Source organism: Brachionichthys hirsutus, chromosome 1 (genome assembly GCF_040956055.1).
Source record: "Brachionichthys hirsutus isolate HB-005 chromosome 1, CSIRO-AGI_Bhir_v1, whole genome shotgun sequence".
Taxonomy (NCBI): domain Eukaryota; kingdom Metazoa; phylum Chordata; class Actinopteri; order Lophiiformes; family Brachionichthyidae; genus Brachionichthys; species Brachionichthys hirsutus.
In genome coordinates, this window is record NC_090897.1 from 16,621,697 (window position 1) to 16,646,017 (window position 24,321).

At 49.1% G+C, this 24,321-nt stretch overlaps 1 protein-coding gene across 1 annotated transcript in view; it reads right to left on the minus strand.

Annotated features, from left to right (window-relative positions):
* Positions 1–24,321, minus strand: part of znf536 (zinc finger protein 536) — a 77,586-nt gene that overhangs the window by 45,323 nt on the left and 7,942 nt on the right. The window lies entirely within an intron of this gene.

The window sequence follows — 24,321 nt, forward strand, 5'->3', positions numbered from 1 at the left end:
GCGTTTCATCTCCATCGGCGCCACCGATGGGTTCAGGGGCCACGGCGTTCTCCTCACTGACAGAACGCTGACAGTTCGGAAGCTTTTCGGATCCTTTAGGAACGCCCCGCACCCTCAACACCTGCCGCGCCACCGCCTCTCCTTTCTCCTGCTGGCTCCTCTCTCTTTTTTGTATCCGGACTATCATCGTCATTCCCATTCAGTGAAAAATGAACAATGCAGAATCAGAAAAACGAGCGATGGATTTGTCTATGTCAGCATCGCAGGATCTCCGCGCATCTCTTCCCGCGACCTGATTTTGACAGGTAGCTGTCAGAGATATGATAGGGTGATAACGGCTCTGACCCCGCCCTCCGCCGCTTCCTCCGCACGCCAAAAAATGATGATGCACAGTCTAATGAAACAGCAGTCTGTTATCAACGCCATCACCTCCTGAATGCGAATCTGAAATGACTGACGACAACCTGGGAATGTGTTGACAGCAGCACAATCTGAGGTGAGGGTGCCGCCGTCGGATTGCACGCGCTGGCCCCGCTGCACGGGCGCTTAAGAGCCTGTGATGTGCTGACAGTCACCGGTGCAACATTTAACGGCCCGCTCGACACAGTTAAGTTCAAAACACGGAGAAAGGACTTGAAAGGGAACAAAAAGGAACGGGGAACAGATGCTTGACTCGACTCGTCTCGTTTCTTGTCGCCGCCAAATTAAAAATATCTCCGACGGCGTTTGATGGACGTCCCTGTGCTGGAGGTTCAGCATCGACCGACACGAGGCGGAACTGTCGTCGCTAATGTTTGCCGAATCCGTCGCAGGAACACTCCCGATGAGAGGATTGCTGTTCTTTGTTTGGTTGTGTAGGCTGTCAAGTCCCGAGCAGTATCCGTGCACGTGAGCACGCCGCACGTCGCACGGGGCGGCAAAGGATACAAAGGCTCGAGCATTGTGGTCAAGATCTTTAAGTTAAAAAATATATATTTAGCATGCCAATATGCACCCGACCCGAAGAAGCTGGCTCACATCCTTATTTTATTTTCTAATCTGGCACAGGATTTGGTTTGTCAACGAGGGGGGAGGGGGGAGGGGGGGTGGGGGGTGAAGACAGAAGCAAGGAAAATAGAATCCAAATTGGGCAACCCAGTTCGGCAACCGCGGCGCACAATAAAGACGGTTTTTAACAGTAACTAATCTTTTCTTTTCCTCCGTGGCCCCTCCAAGCCCCCCCCCCCCCCTCCTCTGTGGCAGAGTCAAATAAGGTTTACAGAATGGAAAGGCCCAAGTCAGCAAGTCCTGCTCCACGCTGACACTAAACACGCCACGCCATTCAGCGGCGCCGCTATCAGGCGGGAGGCTATTTATCACGACTGGAACTGAAAGGCAACCCAAATGTTAAGTCTGTGACAAAGCGCGGAGCCTGAATGGCGGCGGCGAGGAGGACGAAGGCGGCAGACAGTTTAGGGCTGAAACGCAGACCTTGGTTTCACACCATCGCTGCTGGTCGCGTGGCGCCTGGGGGGGGGCGGACGAGCCGCGGGAAAAGACGAGCGGACGACGGATCGGCGGGACGATGCCAATTATTTCCAACGTTGATAAAAACGTGTTCGGCTGTTGAAGCTGGAAAACATGGCTTATTTGTTAGTTTGTTTCTAATCGTTGCCACGGCAGCGATGGCGATCCTGATCCCAGCTTTGATGTCAGACGTCCGTTTGATTGGAATCAGTCTAACAGCGACTGCACTGAATGGAAACGCATCGAACGCCCTCGCCGGCCGTCCCGGAGCGGCCTCCTCAGGAACACATTAGAGCCGTCGACTGTACAGATCCCTGCTTGGCAAAGAGCCCCCCCCCCCCAGCCCGTGGAGCAGACAGCGGCCCACCTGCCCGCCCCAGATGGGGCTAAAATTTAAAAATCCAAAAACACCGATTAGAAGCAGGACAAACACCATAACACACATCCAAGCCAACACACACACACACACACACACAAGCTCTGCACGCCTGTCCATGTGTCACACGTGTGTGTGTGTGTGTGTGTGACAGGGTTAATAGTGTCCCTGTAAGACAAACACACACCACTAGGAGGATGAGAGTGTGTTCTCCTGGCGTCCAACAGTGCTTCAATAATAAATGGGCTTCACACACACACACACACACACACACACACACACACCTATCGGCACGTCTGCGGCGCCACGTGACCAGCAGGCTGTCCAGCACGCCTGTCTTTAATCAGTTGACTGATCCACAGCTTTTAATGCGGCTGTTCCAATTACTGTAAAAGTCATCCTGCTCCATATAACCACAAATATTGACACTTTATTGCACAACACATTTATGACATTTTGAAGGTCACCCCGTATATGAGGCGTCATCGTTCACAGCTGGGGGTGTGATGTGAGGAGCCAGCGGATGGCTTGTTGACACCCTCCCGTATTGATTTCTGCTCCCATCCTTCATCTTTCTTTTTATGCAAAGCAGCTTTGCTATTGGACACGCAGCCTTAAAGTGATTGTCACAGGTGAGCCGGTGGCTCTTCCTGTAACGGCCCGTAACGGCCCGTTAGCATCAGGCGTCCTCTCTGCTCACGCCTTTACATTCTGAGGGACGGCTCAGGTGTTGATAATAATAAACATTATACAGAGCTGGAGGATGTGGCCAGTAAGATACGCCCCCTGTCATCGTGCAAACAGAACAACAAGATGCATTGTGGGTAAATCACCATTTGATAAATTCAGACATCAGTGAATCTCTGAAGGATGCATTTGAATGAAAGGCCGCCGCTGAACAGACGTGTTTGATTTCAGTCCAAATATTATCTGGCATGACTCCCCACCAAAAAAAAAAAAAAAAAAGCTATCGTTTAGGAATATATTTGAAGTAATATTACAAACCACTAAACTTTTAGTCAATCATCTACGAATCAATCGCCTAAACCCCGGGAAAAAGCGTGACACACGAACACCCGGATATCACAGGAGAGAGAGAGAAATGCATGTATAATTCAGCTGTATCTGATCTGAGACCAGCTCCGCTCCCCTCTGCCTTTACTGGTGTCACGGCAGCGTAATGGAACATGCCAGAACAAAGGCTCTGAGATCAGATTGGAGCAGAGTTGAGCAGGCCATCTGGGAGGCAGGCTGAGTATCAGTCACTCTGCCTGCTGTCTGCTGCACTCACACTCCCCTCTGAGAGTGTGTGTGTGTGTGCGCACGTGCGTGTGTGTGTGTGTGTGTGTGTGTGACACGCCTCAATCCCTTCAATCTCTTCCGACTGCACGCCGTCCGGATCTCGCAACAGATCAACCGATGCATCGGGGGATACGACACCAGGGCAGCCTCCACAACTGACTGTGTGTGTGTGTGTGTGTGTGTGTGTGTGTGTGTGCCTGTGTGTGTGTGCGTGTGTGTGTGCCCATGGGACGGGGCACTCTTCCTACTCTTTTACAGCAACCACACCCAGTTTGGAGGACAAAAAAAAAAGCATCAACAACAGCAAAAATACACAGCGAAGCCATCGATTGTGAGCTCATATACGGTGTCGGGGGTGCAGCTCGGAGGGGGGAGGGGCTTGCCAGTTCCTTAATGGTGCTCTTTCAATCACACTTTGCACTCTAAACGTTCTGCGGCTTTGATTAGTATGATATCACTTTCAGGAAATAAAACTGGGGGGAAAAAGCACATCAGTCATAAAAACACAAGATGTTTTGCTTCTTGCTCGGCCATTATTCTAATGTGTCACGTGACTCCCGTCGAGGCCCGGCGGCCTCTCCCCGTAGCCAAATAACCGGGGGGCGGCAGGAGGGAGGGGGTGATTGACGGAAAGAGTTTGAAAAGGGGAAAGATATTAAGAGAGATTGGGCGAGGGAGGAGAGGGAGAGAGGAGGGAAGAGAGAAAGAGTAAAATGTGATGACATCATTTGAAAGGCATTAGGCTTTTAAAAATGCGCCCGGGGGGACTTGATTTCCTTACAGCAGAGCAACACAACACCATCCGGCCTGATGCTCCCCCCCCCACACCCCCTTCCTCTCTTTTTTTGATTTGGACCACTGCCATCTTTGTGAGCGTCTGGTTCATGCGAGTTAATCAATTTGAGGTTTAGTTACACTGCTGATGCTAGCATTCCAGCCACTGCTAAAACGTAATCTGAACTCACAGAATTTATTAACCAAACACCAATTATCATTAAACACCACTGCATTATCCCCATCCTTTTACTACCTGACAAGGACTACTTAATGAAATTTTAGATTAAAGTTATTTGGGCCATGATTTATGGCCTTTGAGAAAGTCCTAATGCAAGGCTCTTTTAGTGTGCAGATGATTTCTTTTTCCATATTTTTTTTTCGGGAGTACAGCAGGGATCTCAGAAGTCTCTAAGGCATTGCAACAACTAGACCAATAAGAACAAGCAGAAGAAAGGAGGGGGGGTCACACAGCATCCTCACCTCGTGCATGCTGTTTTACTAGTGACCCTGTCAAGCAACAGAAATAAGACCAAAGCACAAATAAATTGAGAGAACAAAAGAAAAATGAAGAAAAACTCCAAACGAAAGGGAATGCAAGTTGTTGTTTACCCGCTCGGCGCCTGCGAGATGAAAACAGCAGCAGAATGTGTTACATATAAGGCGGCGGGGTAAACAGGGGCACCAGATGTTCTTTGATGTTAATAATGGCATTTATTATTAATATTAATTAGATCGCATTCAGCAATACATTTGGGCCATTTCCAAGTCAATTAAGCAAAATGGCATTCGGGAGATGTTGAAACGACATTTTAAGGCAGGTGCTCAGCAGCCCCCCCCCTATTAAAACATTTTCGCTGCGCCTCAAAAACGACCCATTTTTGAGGCTGCTTTTATTTCTTTTCTCTTTGTTTACTGTTCCCCAGAATCTCTCACTCCCGTGGTGAACGTTACGGTTTTTGTAATATCTAAAAAAAAAAAAAACAGCATATTGAGGATGGTGTCTAGATTTAACATCTATTATCTAATTAAAATATAGATTCTGATCATGTGTCCCCGCCAGAGCAAATCTGTCAGGCCAGATTGAAGGGTGTTAATCCAGATATGAAATTATGATGAAGACAACAATAACAATAATTAAAAAAAAAGGCCTGCCAGCAGATTAACCCTTCGTTTCACGGGGCAGGTTTTTTTCAGGAATACGTTTTATCTGAAATGCCACATATCTGTTTGCCAATGCGCCAGTAGCAGCACAAAACGCTCCAGCACCACCAGTTCCACCACATTTAATGAGACAACATGAGCCAGAGGCCTCACACCAGGGGGTGTCCTATCTGTATAATAGTAATAAACCTTGGCTATATGTGTAAGGATGAAAACACCCCCCCGTTCTAAAGCCCAGTTTCATCTGAGCCTCTGAAAGGATCCCGCCACACCTCTCCGAACCGGCGTGTTGCTGTGCATGCACACTCGCAGCCCTGCTTTTGGCAGCGGGCCCCCGCTTTCTGAAAGCCAGTGGAGGCAGCAGCCTTACAATGGTACATTAACAATCTGTGCGTTCATTTATCAGTGTGTGTGATTTGGACTCGCCGTTCATGGCGTGCTGCACTTTTCATGGCTGAAAATTAATGAACAAGCCTCCCCTCGCAACAAACATGCACCTGTGCTGCAGAGATGCTAATCGCAAACATTTATATTTATTAGCGAACGCCCACACTAAACCTGGAGGTGTGGAGGAGGGAAAGAAAGACGAGAGGATGAGGGGGAAACAGGGGGAGGAGGAATAGCTTCTTCTTTTTTACGTGGGTAATGGAAGTGTAGCGGTCGCCGTCGCATGCCAGCGTTTTCTTTGAAGACCTTCCTTAAACGGAGGGGAATGGACGTGCATTTAAGGAACGGGGTCTTCCTGCTGTGAGGATTATTCCTCTGGAAGTACCGGGTGAAGGGCAAAAAAACTACGAGCCGATGCCTTCATTTAGGGGGGGGGGGGGGGGGGGTCCAGGTCTGAAGGATGGCCAGCCTTGACCAGCGCCCTCGCTGCTGGAACTGCTTTTCCTTTTCCTCTGCCTCCACCCCCCCTTCTCCCCTTTTGCCCCCTCCCAGCCTGACAGAAGGTGGCTCTCCCCCCCCCAGTAAAGGCTATGCCTCTGCCCAGCTAGGGAAGGAGGAATGGTGCCATAAGTTTCTCGCTGGCACTGGCCCACCTTTGTTTTCACCCCTCCTCAAGTCTGTTTCAGGCTTCAAAGAGCAATGGAAATAGGCACACACACACACACACACACACACGCACACGCACACACACGCACACACAGACGCACACACAAATGTCTGAGGGAGCATTGATGTCTCACTAACTTTATCATTCTAGCAGGGTGATCATAGCCCCGTTGAGAGGCTGTGGATGATGCTTGAGGGTGAGTGTGTGGGTGTGTGTGTGTAGGTGTGTGTGCGTGCGTGTGTGTGTGTGTGTGTGTGTGTTGTCCACCACTGTCTGCATGTATGATTGAGAGCACAAAAGGCAGATGGGGACAGAGGTGGGTGTTTTAGGACATGAAGACAAGAGTAATTACTAATGTGTTTGTCTGTTGTGTTTGCAGACACACACTTGCTATTGTGTGTTAGCCTGTGCGTGTGTGTGTGTGCGCTTGCATGTGCAGTACTATAATAATCAGGGTGTATATTCATCATGCCCCCTCTCAGTCTGCGTTGGCAGGAAGTGGTGTGGTTACCATTAGTGAAGGATGACTAGGCCGCTGTCTCTGAGCTGGATAATGTTGGCTTTCTATGGAGACACACATTCAGCAGAATGAAGAGGAAAGACAGGATTTAAGAGCAGAAATGTGAGATGTAGAGAGAGAGAGAGGGAAAAAACGGCCACCGAGTTCTATTAGTAAATACAGGAGGGAAAACGTTGAACTACGACAGCGAGAGAAAGCGAGGAAAGACTTGGACGACATGGACATGGCTCCTGGACGTAAGGACGGTCACCCACAGATTCCAGCCGCCCTGCCTCCTGACCACGGAAGAAAAGCTCCTCCCTGAGCCGCCATTGATTTCCTATTCATGCATGTGCATGCTAAATCAGCGGCCAGCACAATAGGCCAATCAGCAGACTCAGCGAGCTCCTCTCCCACCCTGGGTCCACCTGGCGCTGGGGGGGCAGCCCGCACTGTACGGCATCAGGGCTCTGCACAGCACAGCCGTTAGTGGCGTTATTCTTCATCAATGAAAATGAATCAATTAAGCCTCATTAGGGGTGCATATTCAGCTGGGGCAATTATCGGGTGGGGCGTGGACAGTGATCAATAGCTCCTGTGCATAAATGTGCGTTTTAAAGACATATATTACCACGAGGGGTGATGAACACTTTGAACGAGGCCACTGTGGAGGAGGAGCTAAAGTGGGTAAATCTGCTCGGCGCCACGCTTACACACTGTGGGTGTGGCCGTTTGTGTGGGGGTGGGAGGGGGACCATCGCTCCTACCGTAGCCTGCTCAGGCAGTAAATCCACAGACCAAGGACATGTCCCATTTTCCTCTTCTATGAACTTGTCCAGCGTCTCGGAAAATGAAATACAAAGATTTATACTGCAGCTGCAAACATCCTGTCGGGGTGCGGGCGCGAGTGTGTTTGTGTGCGAGACAATGGCCGCCAGAGATAGAGCCACGCTCTAAGAACAACAAGGGCCGGCCCCCGGTTCTAGCTGAGGGGGGGGGGGGGGGGGGTTTAAATGCTAAAGGCCGTCGCCCTCTGGCCACGGGCATATAAACTCACACACATCTACACCCACGACGTAACACGCACACACACGGCGCCATGCATAACGGCGATTAAAGAGCACGCTGTCCCAGTCGCATCAGTTTAATTTGTTATGAAGGTCATTGACAGCAAGTGATAATCACCATTGGGGATCTAACAATTTGCCATTTCAGACCGTTGCGGCACTGATGACTCAACTATTAATAGACAGAACACCCGCCCCCCCCTCACCCCCTCCACCTCTTGCCAGCATTTTTTTATTTTTTACACCCAGGGTACACCCTACTGCCTCAAAGAAAGCTCAATGTTTTCATCTCTTTCATTTCATCCGTGTGTGTGTGTGGGGGGGGGGGGGGGGGGAGCGAAGTAAAAGGATGCTGGATAGAAACCAAGCAGGGTGGAGAGGAACGAAGGAAAACCTGCCTCCCACTATCTCCCCCCCATAGCTCATCCCAACCGGTCGATGCAGAGGGCGTTCCACCGAGGGTCCACGCTGAGGTTTCTGCCTGTTGAACGACAGATTCCCTTAATGACTATGTATACAGCACGGCTTAGACCCAGGGCGTTCCACCGAGGGTCCACGCTGAGGTTTCTGCCTGTTGAACGACAGATTCCCTTAATGACTATGTATACAGCACGGCTTAGACCCAGGGCGTTCCACCGAGGGTCCACGCTGAGGTTTCTGCCTGTTGAACGACAGATTCCCTTAATGACTATGTAAACAACATGTCTTAGACCCAGGGCGTTCCACCGAGGGTCCACGCTGAGGTTTCTGCCTGTTGAACGACAGTTTCCCTTAATGACTATGTATACAGCACGGCTTAGACCCAGAGCGTTCCACCGAGGGTCCACGCTGAGGTTTCTGCCTGTTGAACGACAGTTTCCCTTAATGACTATGTATACAGCACGGCTTAGACCCAGGGCGTTCCACCGAGGGTCCACGCTGAGGTTTCTGCCTGTTGAATGACAGTTTCCCTTAATGGCTCTGTAAACAACACGGCTTAGACCCAGGGCGTTCCACCGAGGGTCCACGCTGAGGTTTCTGCCTGTTGAACGACAGTTTCCCTTAATGACTATGTATACAACACAGCTTAGACCCAGGGCGTTCCACCGAGGGTCCACGCTGAGGTTTCTGCCTCGGCTTTGACCCACTGACTTCCTGCTATACTCGTTCAAACCGACTAATTCATGTCTGAAACGATGAATTGTTCAGCCCATCCCCCGCTTTCCTATAAGACAACACGCAGGGAGGGACACAATGGTGAGTTTTATTCTAGGCCAACTCATTTATTCTCTGCTTTAGCCATTCAGACATATGTGTCTGGCATTTGTCTGCAAACAAATAAGTCTGAGCTTAAGCTATTTTTATCCAGCACGTTTGTTCTTTTAAAGTGATCAGCAGTGTTTGGGGCGAATTGAATGGGAGTTGGAATCCTTTATCTTTCAGAGGCTCAACAACTCAAGACTAATTACAAATTAATCTGGATCTGGATATCAGCAATGAGAGGGCCCTAATAAGAACTTGTGGTTCGCTAAGAGGAACTATCTGTTATATATTTATAGGGGAGCTCAACGCATGCAGAGAGATACAGGCCGGAGATGGAGACAGTCAAAACCCAAATAAGAGAGCAGCACATAATTGCCTGCTTTCTATATCCCAGCAGCCACATCAAGGCTGAGGATTGTGGATATTAATAATTGATCATTAGCTTGATAGGGCAGAGCATGCTCAAGTTTTTAGTGGAAGTTTGATGGCCATTTTAGGCCGCTCCTCCGGGTCTCAGGCGCAGTCGCTCTACTTACAGAGAAGGTCAAGCAGGCTCATTGTCATAAATGAAACGCTGCTCCCCTCAACCAAAGGTCGTATCAGTGGGGACAGTTGTGTCCTCTTCTAATAAGAATGCACAAGATGAAGAGTAAACAGTCTGCTACATCACCATCGTTCTTTATTACAGCTGCTAGCGCGTGGAGTTTCTTCCGAGTGTCGCATCGTATTAGCTACGATCAACTTCTTCTGATGAGGACTAAATCCGGAGGCAGGGAACACCCCGGATGAGACGCCAACTCTTTGCAGTGTCACCTGCATGATGTAGTTTACGTCCGATGGGGCTGGAAGCTCGGGGTTCAGTGAGTTCAGCTCATCTCAGCAGCTTGATCCTGCATGCAACCACACAACCAATCCAATAGTTGCCATTCCAGTTGCCTTGTGGGTAGAGAGGGCATGGGTTTTTGCCCAGAAGAAGAGGATGTGAAATAAAAAGATGACATTGTCCAGCTGCATCGACTTCGATGTGATTTCTTTTAATCCATGTAGAGCAGGACAGGCTAAATTAGCCGAGTCTCATTTACTGTGATGTGGAGATCAGTGAAGAATAAGGCTCATCATCATCACCACTCTAAGACACGTCCAGTCTATGTGGGCCCGGTGCACATTCCCACATTCGGCTTTTTCTGGCTCATTTATCTTAAAAAAAAAAAAAATCTATGATAAATGTCATCTTTCAAAGAATAAGCACGTCTGGAAAGCGTGTCCATTCGGCTGATGTCCAGCCGCCATGACATTTGAACTGTCATGAAAGCAGAGACAACAGTCTCAAGCAGTTTTTGTCCTGTTTTTCATGCACTCGTTTCATCCAGAGCACATCCTGAGTTTAATCGGATTTAAAGCCTGATCGGAATAAAAATGATTCATGTACACACCCAAATCGGAATATTTTGACCAGATCAAGCTCAATCTGATCAAGATTTTATTCCAATCGAGAGGGGTGGTTTATACCGGTTGATAATCCGATCAGGGCACATGAAAACACAAACAAACACCGTCCTTACTGCGCATGTCTGTGACGTTAGCAAAATAACGCTAACATTTCAAGAAGAAAAGGGCGGAGCCATGTTTTCTTTACAACGGAAGTCACTACGGCTTCTTCTTCTACTACTATTTCCAGAATATTTGTCAAAATAATTTATTAAAATAAAACAATCGAAACTCGCAAGTCCTAATCGGATCAATATCTTTCGGGTCCATGAACACAGTGCATCCGATCATAATTTTAATCCGAACTCTGATCAGATTACAGACATTTTGTCCATTTGAACGCAGCCACTGACTGACAACTGTTAATGGGAATGTTATTTTTTTATATAATTTTGAGAACTTTTTTTGTGTGTGTATTGCCCGAAGAACATTTTAAATACACTATTGACACATGCTGCCAATAGTTTTCATCATAGGTTGCACCTGATATGTGTTCCAGTCCCTTCTCAATCGCTCCTCAACTCCGGCAAACCGGCCTTTGCCCGCTTTGCCTCGCTGATGATGCTAAACTCTATGAAAGCTGCTTTGGACACTGTCATACATGCTGAGTGATCATCCTGATGGGGAAAGAGCATCTTGCAAAATGTTGGAGGAGAGTTCAAAGATAGCAGATATTCATTAAATTCCACAACTGCAGGTTTGGTCTGGAACCTCTGGCCTTCTGTTTCATAACTACGAGCATCATTTATTGTGAATGTCACTGTTTCATTAGCTTTACATTAAACCAATAATAAAATAAAATATTTACTACCCTCGGGACCCCCAGAGGAATGACATACGCGGATTTCGTGGCGATACGAGTACCTTTTCGGAGAAAAGCCGATTTCAGGTGGCGCTGTGGAGCCCGAAGACGATATCAAAGTCCAATCAAATTCCAGATTTAGAAACTAGACACCAGATGTGACACTCACATATAGTATTCAAGCCCCTACGTGCCCGGGAAGTGCCTCAAAAAGCCATTTAAAAATAATAATAATAAAAATAATTTCTCAAAAAACAATAGGTTCTTTGAACTTCGTTCTCGGAACCTAATTATTTAAGTGTGACGCACCAAAGTCGCACCGAAGCACGAGTTAGATTCATATAACTGGTGGTGATGGAGAAGAAGAGGATGAGGACAGTGAGAGATCAATAGCCGGAATTCATTTGGAATTAAATTTGGCTATGTTGGTTTCATCGTCACTCGGTTCTCGCATCCTTCATCTCAAAGAGGCGAGTGTCTCCCATTACAGCCTTTGGGGGGGGGGGGCGCCGCTTGGGTTTAGGGAGATTGGTGATCACTCAAAAGCGTGACCCGACACGCCCTGCTGGCGCTGGCTGGGCGTGGTGGGCGCTGGTTAGCGTCCTGCTGGGGAAGCCCGGCGAGGCAGCCGGCGCACGTCGCTGCCGATCACTGCTCGCGTACGCTGCACTGCCCACGGCGGCACGGTGGGGAACCTCCGGGCACCTTGACTGCCGTTTAACTGCTTGTGGCATGAGGCAGTCGAGGAAAAGGGTCATTAAACCCAAGGAGCTGGGGCGAGCCCCCCCCCCCCAGCTTTGTTTCCAATCAGATAGCTTCTTTTACAGATGAGACAGAAAGAAGTTGAGAAGCACAGCAGCCCAGAGCAAACATTAGCGTCATCGCAGCCCCCACGCTACTAATAGCAGCAGCTAACAAGGGCCGGGGCATTTATGTTTTATCATCCTAAAAGTATTCCAGCCATGAGATGGAAAATTGGCTCCACCCCTGGTTTAATGCACACTCTAAAAATACTTGAAGCACCGAGAGTCACAGGCCGGCCGAGGTGTGTGTAGCACGGCCCGAGAACGGGAGGGTTTAATAATGTCATATTTTAGATAATAATTCCACCGATGGTTTGTTATTCCTTTGAGACGGTCCATGAGCAGAATTCACACGTCCCCTCCCGTGCGTCCCCTCCCGTGCGTCCCCTCCCGTGCGTCTCCTCCCGTGCGTCCCCTCCCGTGCGTCCCCTCCCGTGCGTCCCCTTCCTTCTAGTAGCTTCCTGGGCCGAACAGTCGAGTGGCGCCGCGCCCCAACCTGCCCCACACCTGTGCTCTCACTGCTTCTGTAAATTCAAAGTGAGGTGAAGAAAAGTCCTGCAGCAGACCCTGATCGCTCTCATTTGGTCATCGGGTCTTGATGTGTGTGTGTGTGTGTGTGTGTGCGTGTGTCTCAGAGTCTGTGACTGATCTCATCTACAAAGGAAAAGGGCAGACATTCTGCAGGAAGGTAAATACTGCAAATGTTAGCGTGGGGAGTGTCTTCGATTTGTCCTTTCGGAAGATGCCAACGTGCGATGCACCGTGCCCCCCCCCCCCCCCCTCTTTCATTCATCGCTCTCAGAAACTCATCTGGCTTTCTCCCTTTTCTTCCTCTGTCTTTGCAAAATGCAGGGCCAGCGATATATATATATATATATAAATAAATACTGCACACACTTGTTGCCCAGACTTTATCTCTACATTATTCTTGCCGCTCCTTCCGCTCATTTCAGAGAATAAGATAAATGAGCGCCGTACATTTCGTGCACCTGTCCTCCCCTCCCCTCCCCACCTTCCCCTTCCCCTTACGATAAGGGATTTCATTAACGTGAGAATGCTTGGGCTGAAAGAAACATAATTGCTTCAGTGTTGTTGTCCTCTCTGCTGCCGACGCCCTAATTTCCTCCTCGCCTACTCTTGACTGTTAAGTGATCATTATATCAACACAGGAGATGGGCCAAGGGTAAAATATTGACAAACTGCGGTCATGTTCACGCAAAAGCATCGAGGAGAGGTGTGTGATTGTGTGTGGCAGCATGTGAGGAGAGGGTTAGGGTTAGACAGCAGGAAGAGGAGACGAGGAAGGAGGCAGAAAGGAAGACACTAATAGAGCGACAGCTGGGCCTTTAAGTGACATGATCAACGAGAACGATCAGAGTCCGCTCATAACTTCAGCGGCGAGTCCGCTCCGTCACCCGCAGCCCCCACGTCCCTCGTGGGTAACTGTATGTAAAAGATACATAATTTTTGGACTTGCCATTTACACAGCATTGCACCTGAAAGCCGGGCGGCATAATAGACAGTTTAAAATGTCAGGGAACTAAGTAAGTAAGAGAGACGGGTCGACCAGCAGAATCTTAATTAGAATGGGGGGGGGGGGGTCTACGGGCAGGATGGGAGGAGTGTCTAACAGGAGCACGTGCAACACACACACACACACACACACACACACGTATATAGGCTTCCTGCGAACTGTAACTGTCAAACATCAGCACACTAGAATGGAATCACACTTCTGGCCAGGTGCACATAGAAATGACACGCACACGCACACACACACATGCACACGCACACACACACGCACGCACACGCACACGCACACACGCACACACGCACACACACGAATGCCTGAACATTTACAAGTACGCATTCCACAACACAGCTGACAAACCACGGCTTCAACATCAGTGCGATTAGCAAGCGAGCCCCCCCCCCTCGTTCAACCTCAGATTTCGCCCCTGCTGATGACCAGTCGGTGACCGGATCGGTCTCGCTGTGGCGTGGCGTCACCGAAATGTTCAGGGCTAGTCTGGAAATGCATGTCTGGGATTTACCTATCTCTCCCTGAGCAGACCTGGCTGCTGAGCCCGAGCCAGCGCCACATGATTGTGTTAATTAATCTGCCATTGTGAGCAGGGGGAACAGCTGCAGCTCTCGTGGCTGCGTTGTCACGGCAAAACAATGCAATGTTAAGCTTCCCCCACTGAATCTTCCATTACAAAGGAGCCCAAACAACAGAGCTAAATTCATAAATCCACAGATCAATTCCACCAGCACTAATGTCTGACCTTTAAAGCGAAAAAGGGATTTTATTTTTTATTTTTTTACCTGCATCATTTGGGTTTGAAATATAGTCTGATGTGTGATAACTGGGATTTGGGCCAAATTTCCCCTGACCCCTCCCTCCTGCCTGTGAAGCAAAAAACACTGTGGGGAGATAGATATGGAGAGAAAGAAAAGGAGAGAGACGGGGGAGGTGGAATGGATGGACAGAGGTAGGAAGTGAGCAGCAGCGAGATGGAGGAAGGAAGTCGGTGCAGGAGCCACCAGCTGGGCGCTGGTATTCTGAAACAAAATGTCTAACGCGATTAGCAGGGATCCATCGATCGGTGTGGTGTGGCATTAATTTAGAACAGGGGGGGGAGAAGGCAATGGAATAAACCTTTATTTTAAAATAAACTGAACAGAAATTCTGAGCAATGGGCTGGATTTGAATCAAATTCCAATTTAATTGAAATCCACAAATTTACAAAGTAAATCCTAAACAATAAGATCTCGCATCATTTAGAAACAATGTTGACCAAGGGAATAGATAAATAAAATTAGGTAAACGCCGCCGCCACCACGAATGATGTCTGCAATAACAGACTTCACAAATAAATGGTTTAGCACCTCTAATCGAGTTCACGAAATGTTGCACGAGACAAGCATTTCACTGCATTCATTAGAGCTTCATTCAATTGCAATTCTATTGCTGGCAGAAATCACAGCGTTTGTCTTTAACCCGATTCGTCTTTGTTTCAGAGACTAAAAGGCGCCTGGAAGAGATGGCGGCAGCGTGCCCCCATCGCGCACGCTCCGCAGTCAACGGCATGGCCTTGGTGCACACTTGGCACTTAGAGAGAGATGGTGATGCACCCCGAAAAAAAAGAAAAAAGAAAAAAGTCTTTGAGATGGTTGGCTCTCGCCCCGCTCTGCAGCCAAGCCCTTCTGTTGAGCAGAAAGCCCTCCAACAGCCCACTGAGCACACAAGACTCTGGGAGAGGAGTCACATACAGGCACCGGGATGCCCAGACGCACCCCACCCGCCCTGTCAGCGACCATTGCAGCCTGAGGCGAGCGCCGCCGGTGTGAGTACGGGGACGGGCTAAGGTGAGCAGTAAGGGGAGGGGCTCTAAATGGCAGACGAAGGAGACCAGACTCTTCCTTCTCCCTGTGACTGTTTCTCAATCTGCACCCTGCTTGCTTCTGCCAAACGCCAAGTCAAATAGTGACACTGAATATGGCAGTGAATTCTGAATCAGTTAGCTCGTTGCCATGTTTCTCTATAGACTGTACAAATGCTAGTTTTGTTTTTTCCTTTACGATTCAAAATGCAGCTGCAATTACTTCAGACTTCCTGAAACGCACACGCACACACACGCTCACACACACACACACACACACACACACACACACACACACACATCTGTGAAAGCTTACAGATGGGGATGGGTGACACGGTGCTAACTGGCATCTCAAAAGTGCTGCTCACTGCAGCATCTCACCTGTCCAACACGCTGGAATTCAGATGTTGCATTTAGCGCAACACTGAGCAGTGGCGAGCATCTGATCAGGAGACGTGCGCAGCCTGAGGTTTGGTGCACTAACACATGACAACTCAACAGGACACTTAGCCAAACTCGAACGGGAATCTGCGATAGCAGGAGAAAGTTGATATCTTGACATTATCTTCTCCCTCCTGGCTTTGTCAGTATTTGCAGCTTAAATGTTGCAGAGGGTGTATCGAATTGGATGAGAGGCTTCTTTTTTTCCTCCCGTGGTAGTGTGCTGTCGGCTCCCTGATTGTTGGAGTATAAAAATAATCGTCATGGAAATAGATCTCATTGACAATGTGCCATGTTCACACTGTGAGCAGCTTGTGCCTTGTGAACATAATCCAGAAATGTCCTCCAAAAACTTTCCTCCACAAACTTTCAATCCCTCGTTCTCGGTTTGCCCTTCTCTCCAGAAGATGAAAAGGGAGGATGCCAGGGAAGACAAAATCCTTTCTTGTCAAGTACCAGCAAAGCAGGTAGAAATGTGAAGTGTGTGTGTATGGGGGGGGGGAGGGAGGATTGACCAAATCAGCTTCTCTAAAATCCACAAGTCCTCTCTGTGTCTAATAGAAAGTACCTGGTTCTGGTCCTGGGGGTGTGCCGGCCCGATTACACCCTGCTTGCAAGGCCTGCCAGGGGAGGTGGCATTTGGCCGATCCATCCCCCATGAGGGTGAATGGTGGCTTAGCCTCGACTGAGCTCCATGTCTTAAGACAGCGGATGGGAGGAATGGGGGGGGGGGGGGGGGGGGATCTCTCTGAAAGCCAAGGATAAACCTGTGTCCTCCAGAGGAAACAAGCAGGGGTTAAATGACGCTAACTCAAAATGCTGCTGCGCTGAAAGCCAGCACAAAGTTTACACCGAGGAGACACAACAAGGTGAGTGTGTTACCTGGGCAACACGTGTAGCATCGTCGGTGTAGCACAGTCACGCTGTTGAATCCAGTGGATGCATTTGGCGCTCCGCTAAAACCCATTCTTAAGTGCCTCCTGATTTAGGAAGATCTAAAATCTCCATGCACACCTTGTTCGGGTCAAACGTGGGTCGGGGAATGGCTCAGTCTAAGATCCTCGGATGGGGGTTTTATGCTGCATGAGCCGATACCGCGAGGATGAGAGAGACATTCCCCTCGCCGAAACAACCGTACCATCAACGGGAACATATGCTCGCTCTGTGGCGCCGCTAACTTCAGGGCAGATCAAAAAATATAAGGGAGCCGCAGACATGACGAGACGGAGGTTCATTAGAGGAGCCGTAAATGCAATTGAGGAAGGCATCTCATCAAGCACATGTTCAACACTTGGTCCATAAGGGAGCTATACCTGGGGCTGTCGCGTTGAGGAGGCGCTACTCTAATAAGGCAACAGTCGCTTTTATTTACAGCGAGCAAAAGATGACATGAAACATGCATTAACACGTCTTCTGTTGTGCCTTTGGTGGAAGAAACACCTTTTGTTATTTAGTAAACAAAACATCCAACTAACAGCCTCTTTCTGTGAGCTGCAGATACATTCAAACAACATATGCTCTTGACTGGGGGAGAAAAAAAAAATAGAACAATAGGTGTAAAGCGTCTAAATTGCAATTGCACCGCATCTTGGAAAACAAACACTTTGCTTTGTTACCAGGACAACTGAGATAATGTGATTCCTGCGGCATTGTCAGGACTGCTACTTGCTACATTATGTGTGACAAGCTTAAGAGTAGATCTCGAGGCGTGAATGCACAGACTCAGGCTCCAGCCTATTGTGGATTGGAGATAGTCCGGCAAAATCATATTTGCGTGTGTAACCTTGCCAAAGAGTTAAGCTCAGCGGGCTAACGTTGTCTCCACACTTGCAAAGCCCTGGTTTGAAGTCAGCCCTGGTGCATAAGACCCTATAATGCTTGCTGTGACTCCTCGTGAGTTCTTGGTAGTGCCATCCTGTTAGAGGATTTAAACGTGATCAGCCCTCACATTTGATTTTAATATATCTATCTGGGTAAATCATGGAGGCCTCAGTCCGCAGCCTCCTTTTTCCTCTTCCATGGTGACAAAATGAATTCAGATCTGAACCTAATTAATCCACAAAGGTTTCATGTCTTAATCCCCAAAGTCAAGAGGGTTATTGTCCTCACAAATGAGGTCAGTGTTCCTCCCTGTGGAAATAAGGGAAAGAAGGAGCGGTAGACAAGGAGCAAAGGGAGGGTCCATTCAGAGTGGCTTGTTCTCTCTCCAGGTCTCCTGGAGAATAGAGGTGTGATACGGTGGCAAGAGGGACACCGGGACGAGGCGCACCTGCTCTCTGCCCAAAAGCGGGTGCAAGGAGAGGCGCGATTAGCAAAGGATCGAATAGTCAGCAGACCGTAACGAAAGAAGAGCAAGGAGAAACACACTGGCATGACACGATAGCAGTGGGAGAGCGAAAACCGAAAGCCTGCCAATCACTCGCACGCGGACCTTTTGAACCAGGTGGATAAGAAAGCTGGTGCTCATGAGAGTTGGCACAAAGGAAAGTCACAGTTAAACTCTGAGGCAAAGAAGCATCATCAAAGTGTGACAGGAGGATAGCCCCGAAACAGCCCTCCGTCTGGCGGGACAACAAGGGGGGGGTGACACACAGAGCCACCCCAACCGTAGGAGAAGGCCAAACGCCCATCCAACATCTCCAGTATTCTGGGCCCTTCCTCGTGGGACCGGATGGGCGCCGTGGAAAGAGCGGGTGCTCTCGCACGACGGCCTACTCTTCTCATTTAGACCATCCTGACGAGTGCTTTCCAGAGATCTACAGTCATCCAATTAAGGCTTGGCTAGAGGCAACTGGGGCAGGTCTGCTGGCCAATGGGAACTTGGATAGGCAGCGGGTCAGCCAATAGCAGGCATGTTGAGGGGAGGGTCAGCCAAGATGGAGGCTTGCTCGAAGAACAAAATCCAAGACGATGCAACCAGCAGCTTGAAATAAAGCTGTTGCAGTCCAACCTCGGGCCACCGTATACAGCAAGCATGGTGGACACGTCATGGTGGACATGGTGGACACGTCTGAGCCCGAGAAGCAGCGTCTGAGTTCATCTGGTCCATCTCCTTATCAAAGGGGTTGTGTGTCTCCTTATGCTGGTCGGCGACAAGTAGAGAAAAGGTTTTTAAATTGTTATGTAATTAATGGCTGTTGTTTTTACTTTGAGGTAGGACTTATTACGCTTTTACTAAGGTGCACGTCTCCACATGGAGAATGTGCCGACTCTCTTCCGCTGTAGGTGCCGCATTGAGAAAAGACAACGCACTCAACTCGGCTTCAAAAAGCTAAACTATCCCTTTAATAAGCATCGCTTTGACAATCGCTCATCATTAGCATGTGTTATAAAGATGATCATTACTTTCAGTGACAATCTGCGGAATACGCTGCATCCTGTCTACAAAGGATCTACTAAAGCGCGCCTGGCAGAAGCTTCTTTCCCAGAGACTGTTTGCTTTCTGTGTCAGCGACGATGTGGTGACACACAGTGTCACGCGTGCATCAGAAGCATCAGTAGAAGAACCTGCGCTGTTTTTGATCACTGGTAATTACCGGTACTGTATCTGCACTCCAAGAATGCTCGAGGAGTAAACAAAGTGAGAAGTTCGAGAACGGGGGGAGAAAAAAAGGATGTGGGGGGGAGGGGGGGGTTGGGTACGGCTTTGTAGCAGACATTCTCATTTTCAACTTCTCAGCAACTGCTGGAATAAAAAGAAGTTTATATTGTCATCTCCCCGCCGCTGAGTTTGAAATATGAGTTTAAACTGACAGAGGGAATTAAAATCTGTAAACGTAATTTGAAAATCAGCTGTCAGAGATGGTGTTTGTTGATTTTTACCAACTCAAGGGTTATTACATTTTGAGAATCTGACAATTAAAAATCCCTCAATCATTCCCATGAGCTTTCCGCCACCACGCCCACCTGGAAAGATAGGTGGAGAAATGGAAATCCAGAATCTCAAACCGCAAACGGTTTTATTTTGAGTTACACCATACCATATCTACACATTACAAACATTAGACCATGCAGGGTATCAATGCGTTAACTATCTCGGGTGGAACTGCAGGGCCCTTTTAGAGGCTGGTCCGGTCCGGGTCTAAGCTGCTGGATCTTCCTGATTGGACTGACCGTTGCTTTAAACTCAACCTTTTTATTATTCCTCCTTCCCCTTCGTCCTTTTATTCCCCCTGAGCTCGCCAGTCTGCGCTGCCTGCATGCCTCCCCTTCATCTCAGAGGATATATAGAGGAGAAAAAGATTTAAAAGGACTGGAAAAAAAGCTCAATTGTTTATTGATTTTATAATAGGCTTAGTGCAAGAGAAATAAAGCGTGGGGCCGGTGGGGCGGCGTGGTCAACCAGAGGCAATGGCGTGACAAACATGTGGCTTACGCGCAGGTAACAGCGGCTCGAGTCCAAACGCCAGGATATTGGCTTGAGCCCTTTGCTGTTTTTCCAAATGGCCGTTCGTGACATTGTTATCCTGCTTTTAAACCAGTGTAGACATAATCGCTCCTCTCAGAAACAGGGCACGGCCCCAGAGGCTGTGTTTGTGTGGAGGAGGGAGGAGGTGGGGTAAAGGGATGAGAGCGTGTGGCGCCATGGGCTGGGACATTCAAAAGAGGATGAGGGGACAAACGGACGGATCAATTATCATGCTTGACTCAAAACAAGGCAGAATATGAAGAAAAGACAGAAGCCCAGATTCTGAGATGTTTATACAGCCTGAGAACGCCTGGGTGTGTGTTGGGTCTGATATATGGATGATAACACTAATTAGTTCATTTTGTTTGGGGCACAACAGCCATTAAAACCCAGTGGGGCCATTAAAGTTACTGTCCCTCCAAACCATTGCTGCCACCGTATCAATCTAACTGAGCTCTCCCTGCTTTTAATGGCCTCTGCTTCAGGTTGTTGGCTTGAGTGAGGATTTGGGGGACTTGGATAACTCCCCTTCTTCCCCTCTTACCCCATCTGCCCCCACCCCTGCCTCTTATCTCTGGCTAAATCATTCTCCGCATCTTCTCTCCTTCTCCTCAACACTCATCTGTTTGCCGGTCTACCTTGCTCTTCCACAATAAAGTCCCAATTATGACATCCGCCACCTCCACTGCAGGCTACATGCTCCACCCCTGTAGTAATAGCTGTTTGGCAGGGATTTGCACTCTGCAGTCCTGCTGAGGAGGGAGGACGGTTGTTGCCGAGCTTTAAATGTTGCTTTAATACCGAGGAACCTCTCCGCACTTTAGTGTGGCTTGCCATGCAATAAGGCACCCGTTACTCTGCAGCCGGAGAGACTGGAAGCAGAGGCCTGCCAGGATTAGATGAGCAGGTGTAGCATCCTGCTAACAGATAAAACACAAAGCCATATTCAAGCCCATTCTCTCTGGGGCTAGCTGTGCTACAGCTAACAGCTTCTGCTCAGCTAATATGCACGTATGACATGGCGCATGATTCACATGGAAGAGGACAACGGAAGTGTCCAGACGTTTTGTTTCATGCGTGAAGCTGCTAAAATAAATCCTATTATTTTATCTTTGTAAAAAAAAATGCATGTGTATAAAAGTCCCGGGATATTTGGGCAGAGCTCAGCATGTAAAGCTAAATGCTAATAGCTGGTTAGCAGCGGTGCTAGTACTGGGCCTCGTGTCTGAGCAGACCAGACCACCCAGAGGGGGCTGGAGGAAGCGCTAGCAACGACAGCGCCATGGAGCAACCCAAAAATATGAAGTGCTTTGACACGCTTGTCTTTCACCAGCTGCACAATAGTCCCTCCAGCAGTCCTGCTCTACCCACCCCCGTTTAAAAAATAGTCAAACTAAGTAGCTTGCAGATCGAGGAAAGAACGTAGCATTTCCCACATAGCGCTGTCATTTAGGATCGACATACGCGGGTTGTCCAACACTCGTCCGTGACCTTGTGCTCAGCAAGCAGCACCACAGACACGTAGCCCTGAAGCTTCCTTTCGCCGTCTTGTTGAAAATATTCTTGGTCTCAGGTCTGGATATTAAGAGTGTTGATTAGATATATGAGTTTGCCATTTGCCCACAGAGCGTGGAGTGTCTCCGACAGAACTGGGAACCATATGGCTGGTGAGAGATTTCCCCCCTCTCTTCCTCTCCGCGCAGCCTGACAGCTGGATGGCTGCTAACTGGGGACGAGGAAGCTTGGCAGCTGCAGCTGAGAGCAACGCTTTGATGCCGCTCACCCTTTTTCACTTCTCTCTCACTCTGTCTTCCTCGTCTCTCTCTCTCACAGGAGAACCCCAGTTACCCACGGCCAGCCAGTGCTGGTACGTCCTACAGGTTGGACAAGAGGGACGGGACAAATAGGAGGTGGGACTGAGCGTGGAGTGAAGAGACATGTCGAAATGCTGCCGGAGTGTTCCTGGACGTCCTTTGACAGCTCACAGCGATCATTCTGAATGGCTTTCTTGACACAATGAAAAGGTTCTCTGCGTTCTCAGATTGAAGGATGTCCGTCTGCTTCTTCTACGCACTGTTCTATAAAACGCAACAAATCTGTTGCATTTTAGTTTAGGCCAAAAAAACAAGACAATCTGGTCAACGTTAAGGAGAGGGAAAATATAAACTTACACTGCTAATATATTGAGACTGAGACATGTTTCCTTTACGAGCGCTGCTGCAAATAGAAGGGATTTCCAGAAGACACATATCAGGGTGAGCGGTGGTGGAAGGGGGCACACCGATGTGTGTGTGTGGGGGGGGGTGGTTGTGGTGTTGGTTGAGGGTTAGGGTTAGGAGGAGAGAGGAGGTGAAAGAGGGGGACGGTGAAAAGACCACAGAGGAGCGAGGGGTTCGTGGTTCCCTCCCTTCATCTTTCACTCCTTCGTGGATCTTTACTGAAACAAATCATTTTGTTATTTACGAAAAAAAAGGACGACTGTGAGCGTCTGATGCAGACGTCAGGCCTTTTAGTGAAAGTGTGGCGGGGCATGATTCGTGTTTAATCTCACCTGCACCACGTCCACCTTCCAGTAAGGTGCATTTCTATTTAATGAAGCAGCTCTTTCTCTCTCTCTCTCTCTCTCTCTAATCCACCACCTCTTTTACGCTGCCCCGTGTGTTCCATCGCCGTCCCACTCCTCTGTACACCTTACCCCATAACCCTCAGTGTGTTCCTTCCCTTTCCTCCCCCCAACACGCATTTTCCTTCACTGTATTCCCCGACTCTTACCCTGTAGCCGTCTCACTCCCGTTTCCCCGACAGCCCCCCGCCCCCCTCCCATCCTTCCTCCTGTTGATGCCCCCTGTTGGTGCCTGCTAGCAACCAGCTCTGAACTGGTGGCCACGGTGCTGAAGGATGAGAGGAGAGGAGAGGAGAGGAGAGGAGAGGAGAGGAGAGGAGAGGAGAGGAGAGGAGTTTGGCCAGAGCCAAGAGGAGAGCAGCTGGGCACGGCTAACAGGGAATGATAATGACCTCAGAAATCTGCTGTTCACTCCACAATAGGCTGCTCAGTCGCCTGGAAAATTGTGTTCATCAGCGAGCTCTGCTCACTTACTAATTGACATTGCCAAATATTTTAAGAACAATTGGAATGTGGCAGGGGGAGAGAGAGAGAAAACCAAAAGCATGGAGATCTTAATCCCTGGATTTAATCCCCCCCACACTTTTTCACCATTTTCCTCCTCCCTCTGCCCCCCCCCCCCCCCCCCCCCCCCATCTCCTTTGTGATAAAGAGATGGCTAAAACGACGGTCCTTCTGCTCCCATGTCAGCACCCTGATGTCACTACAAAGGCTTATTTATGTGACCTGTCACTGGGGTAAAGGGGAGGAGCTAGAGATGGGAGGGAGAAGGCTGCAAAATGAAAGAATGATAGAAGGGGGGGGGGGGGGCAGTGGAAGGATCAAAACGTGTGTGGGGGAGACAAAAAAGAGCATCATCGGTGGACATGCTGGCCGTCCACGGGGCAAAGGTCAGCGTATTCTCCTGCTCCTTCACATGGGGGGTCCAACGCAAACCTTCAAGCTGCCCCCCGCCCAGCTCTAAACCCCAGCCCCGGTCCAGCATGGCACTGACCGAGGAGGGCCCTGCCGGAGTCAGACAGCTGCCGGAGTCAGACCCCCCCCCCCATCCCTCCGCCCCTCTCTTAAGCACACACATAAACAATCAAAAGGAGAGGCACATTTCCGCCACGGCGCCGTTAGCGTGGCGGTTTTGACTGAAGGAGGAACAGAGGTTTAGCTCGCTTGGATTTGTGCATTTATATGTGCATCCTGAGGAGCCGCCGGGCACACACGCTCCCGGCAGTAACACGCATTCACACGATGCCGGTTCATGTCTGCCTTTCTCCCCCGGTACTTTTCAGTCTTTTCTCCACGTGTTCCACATCAAGTGAAGTTTCTCCAGCATTTCCACGGCGAGCTGAAGAGCCTGCGTTTGTGAGTCTTGCTCCGTTTTAGCGCTGACAC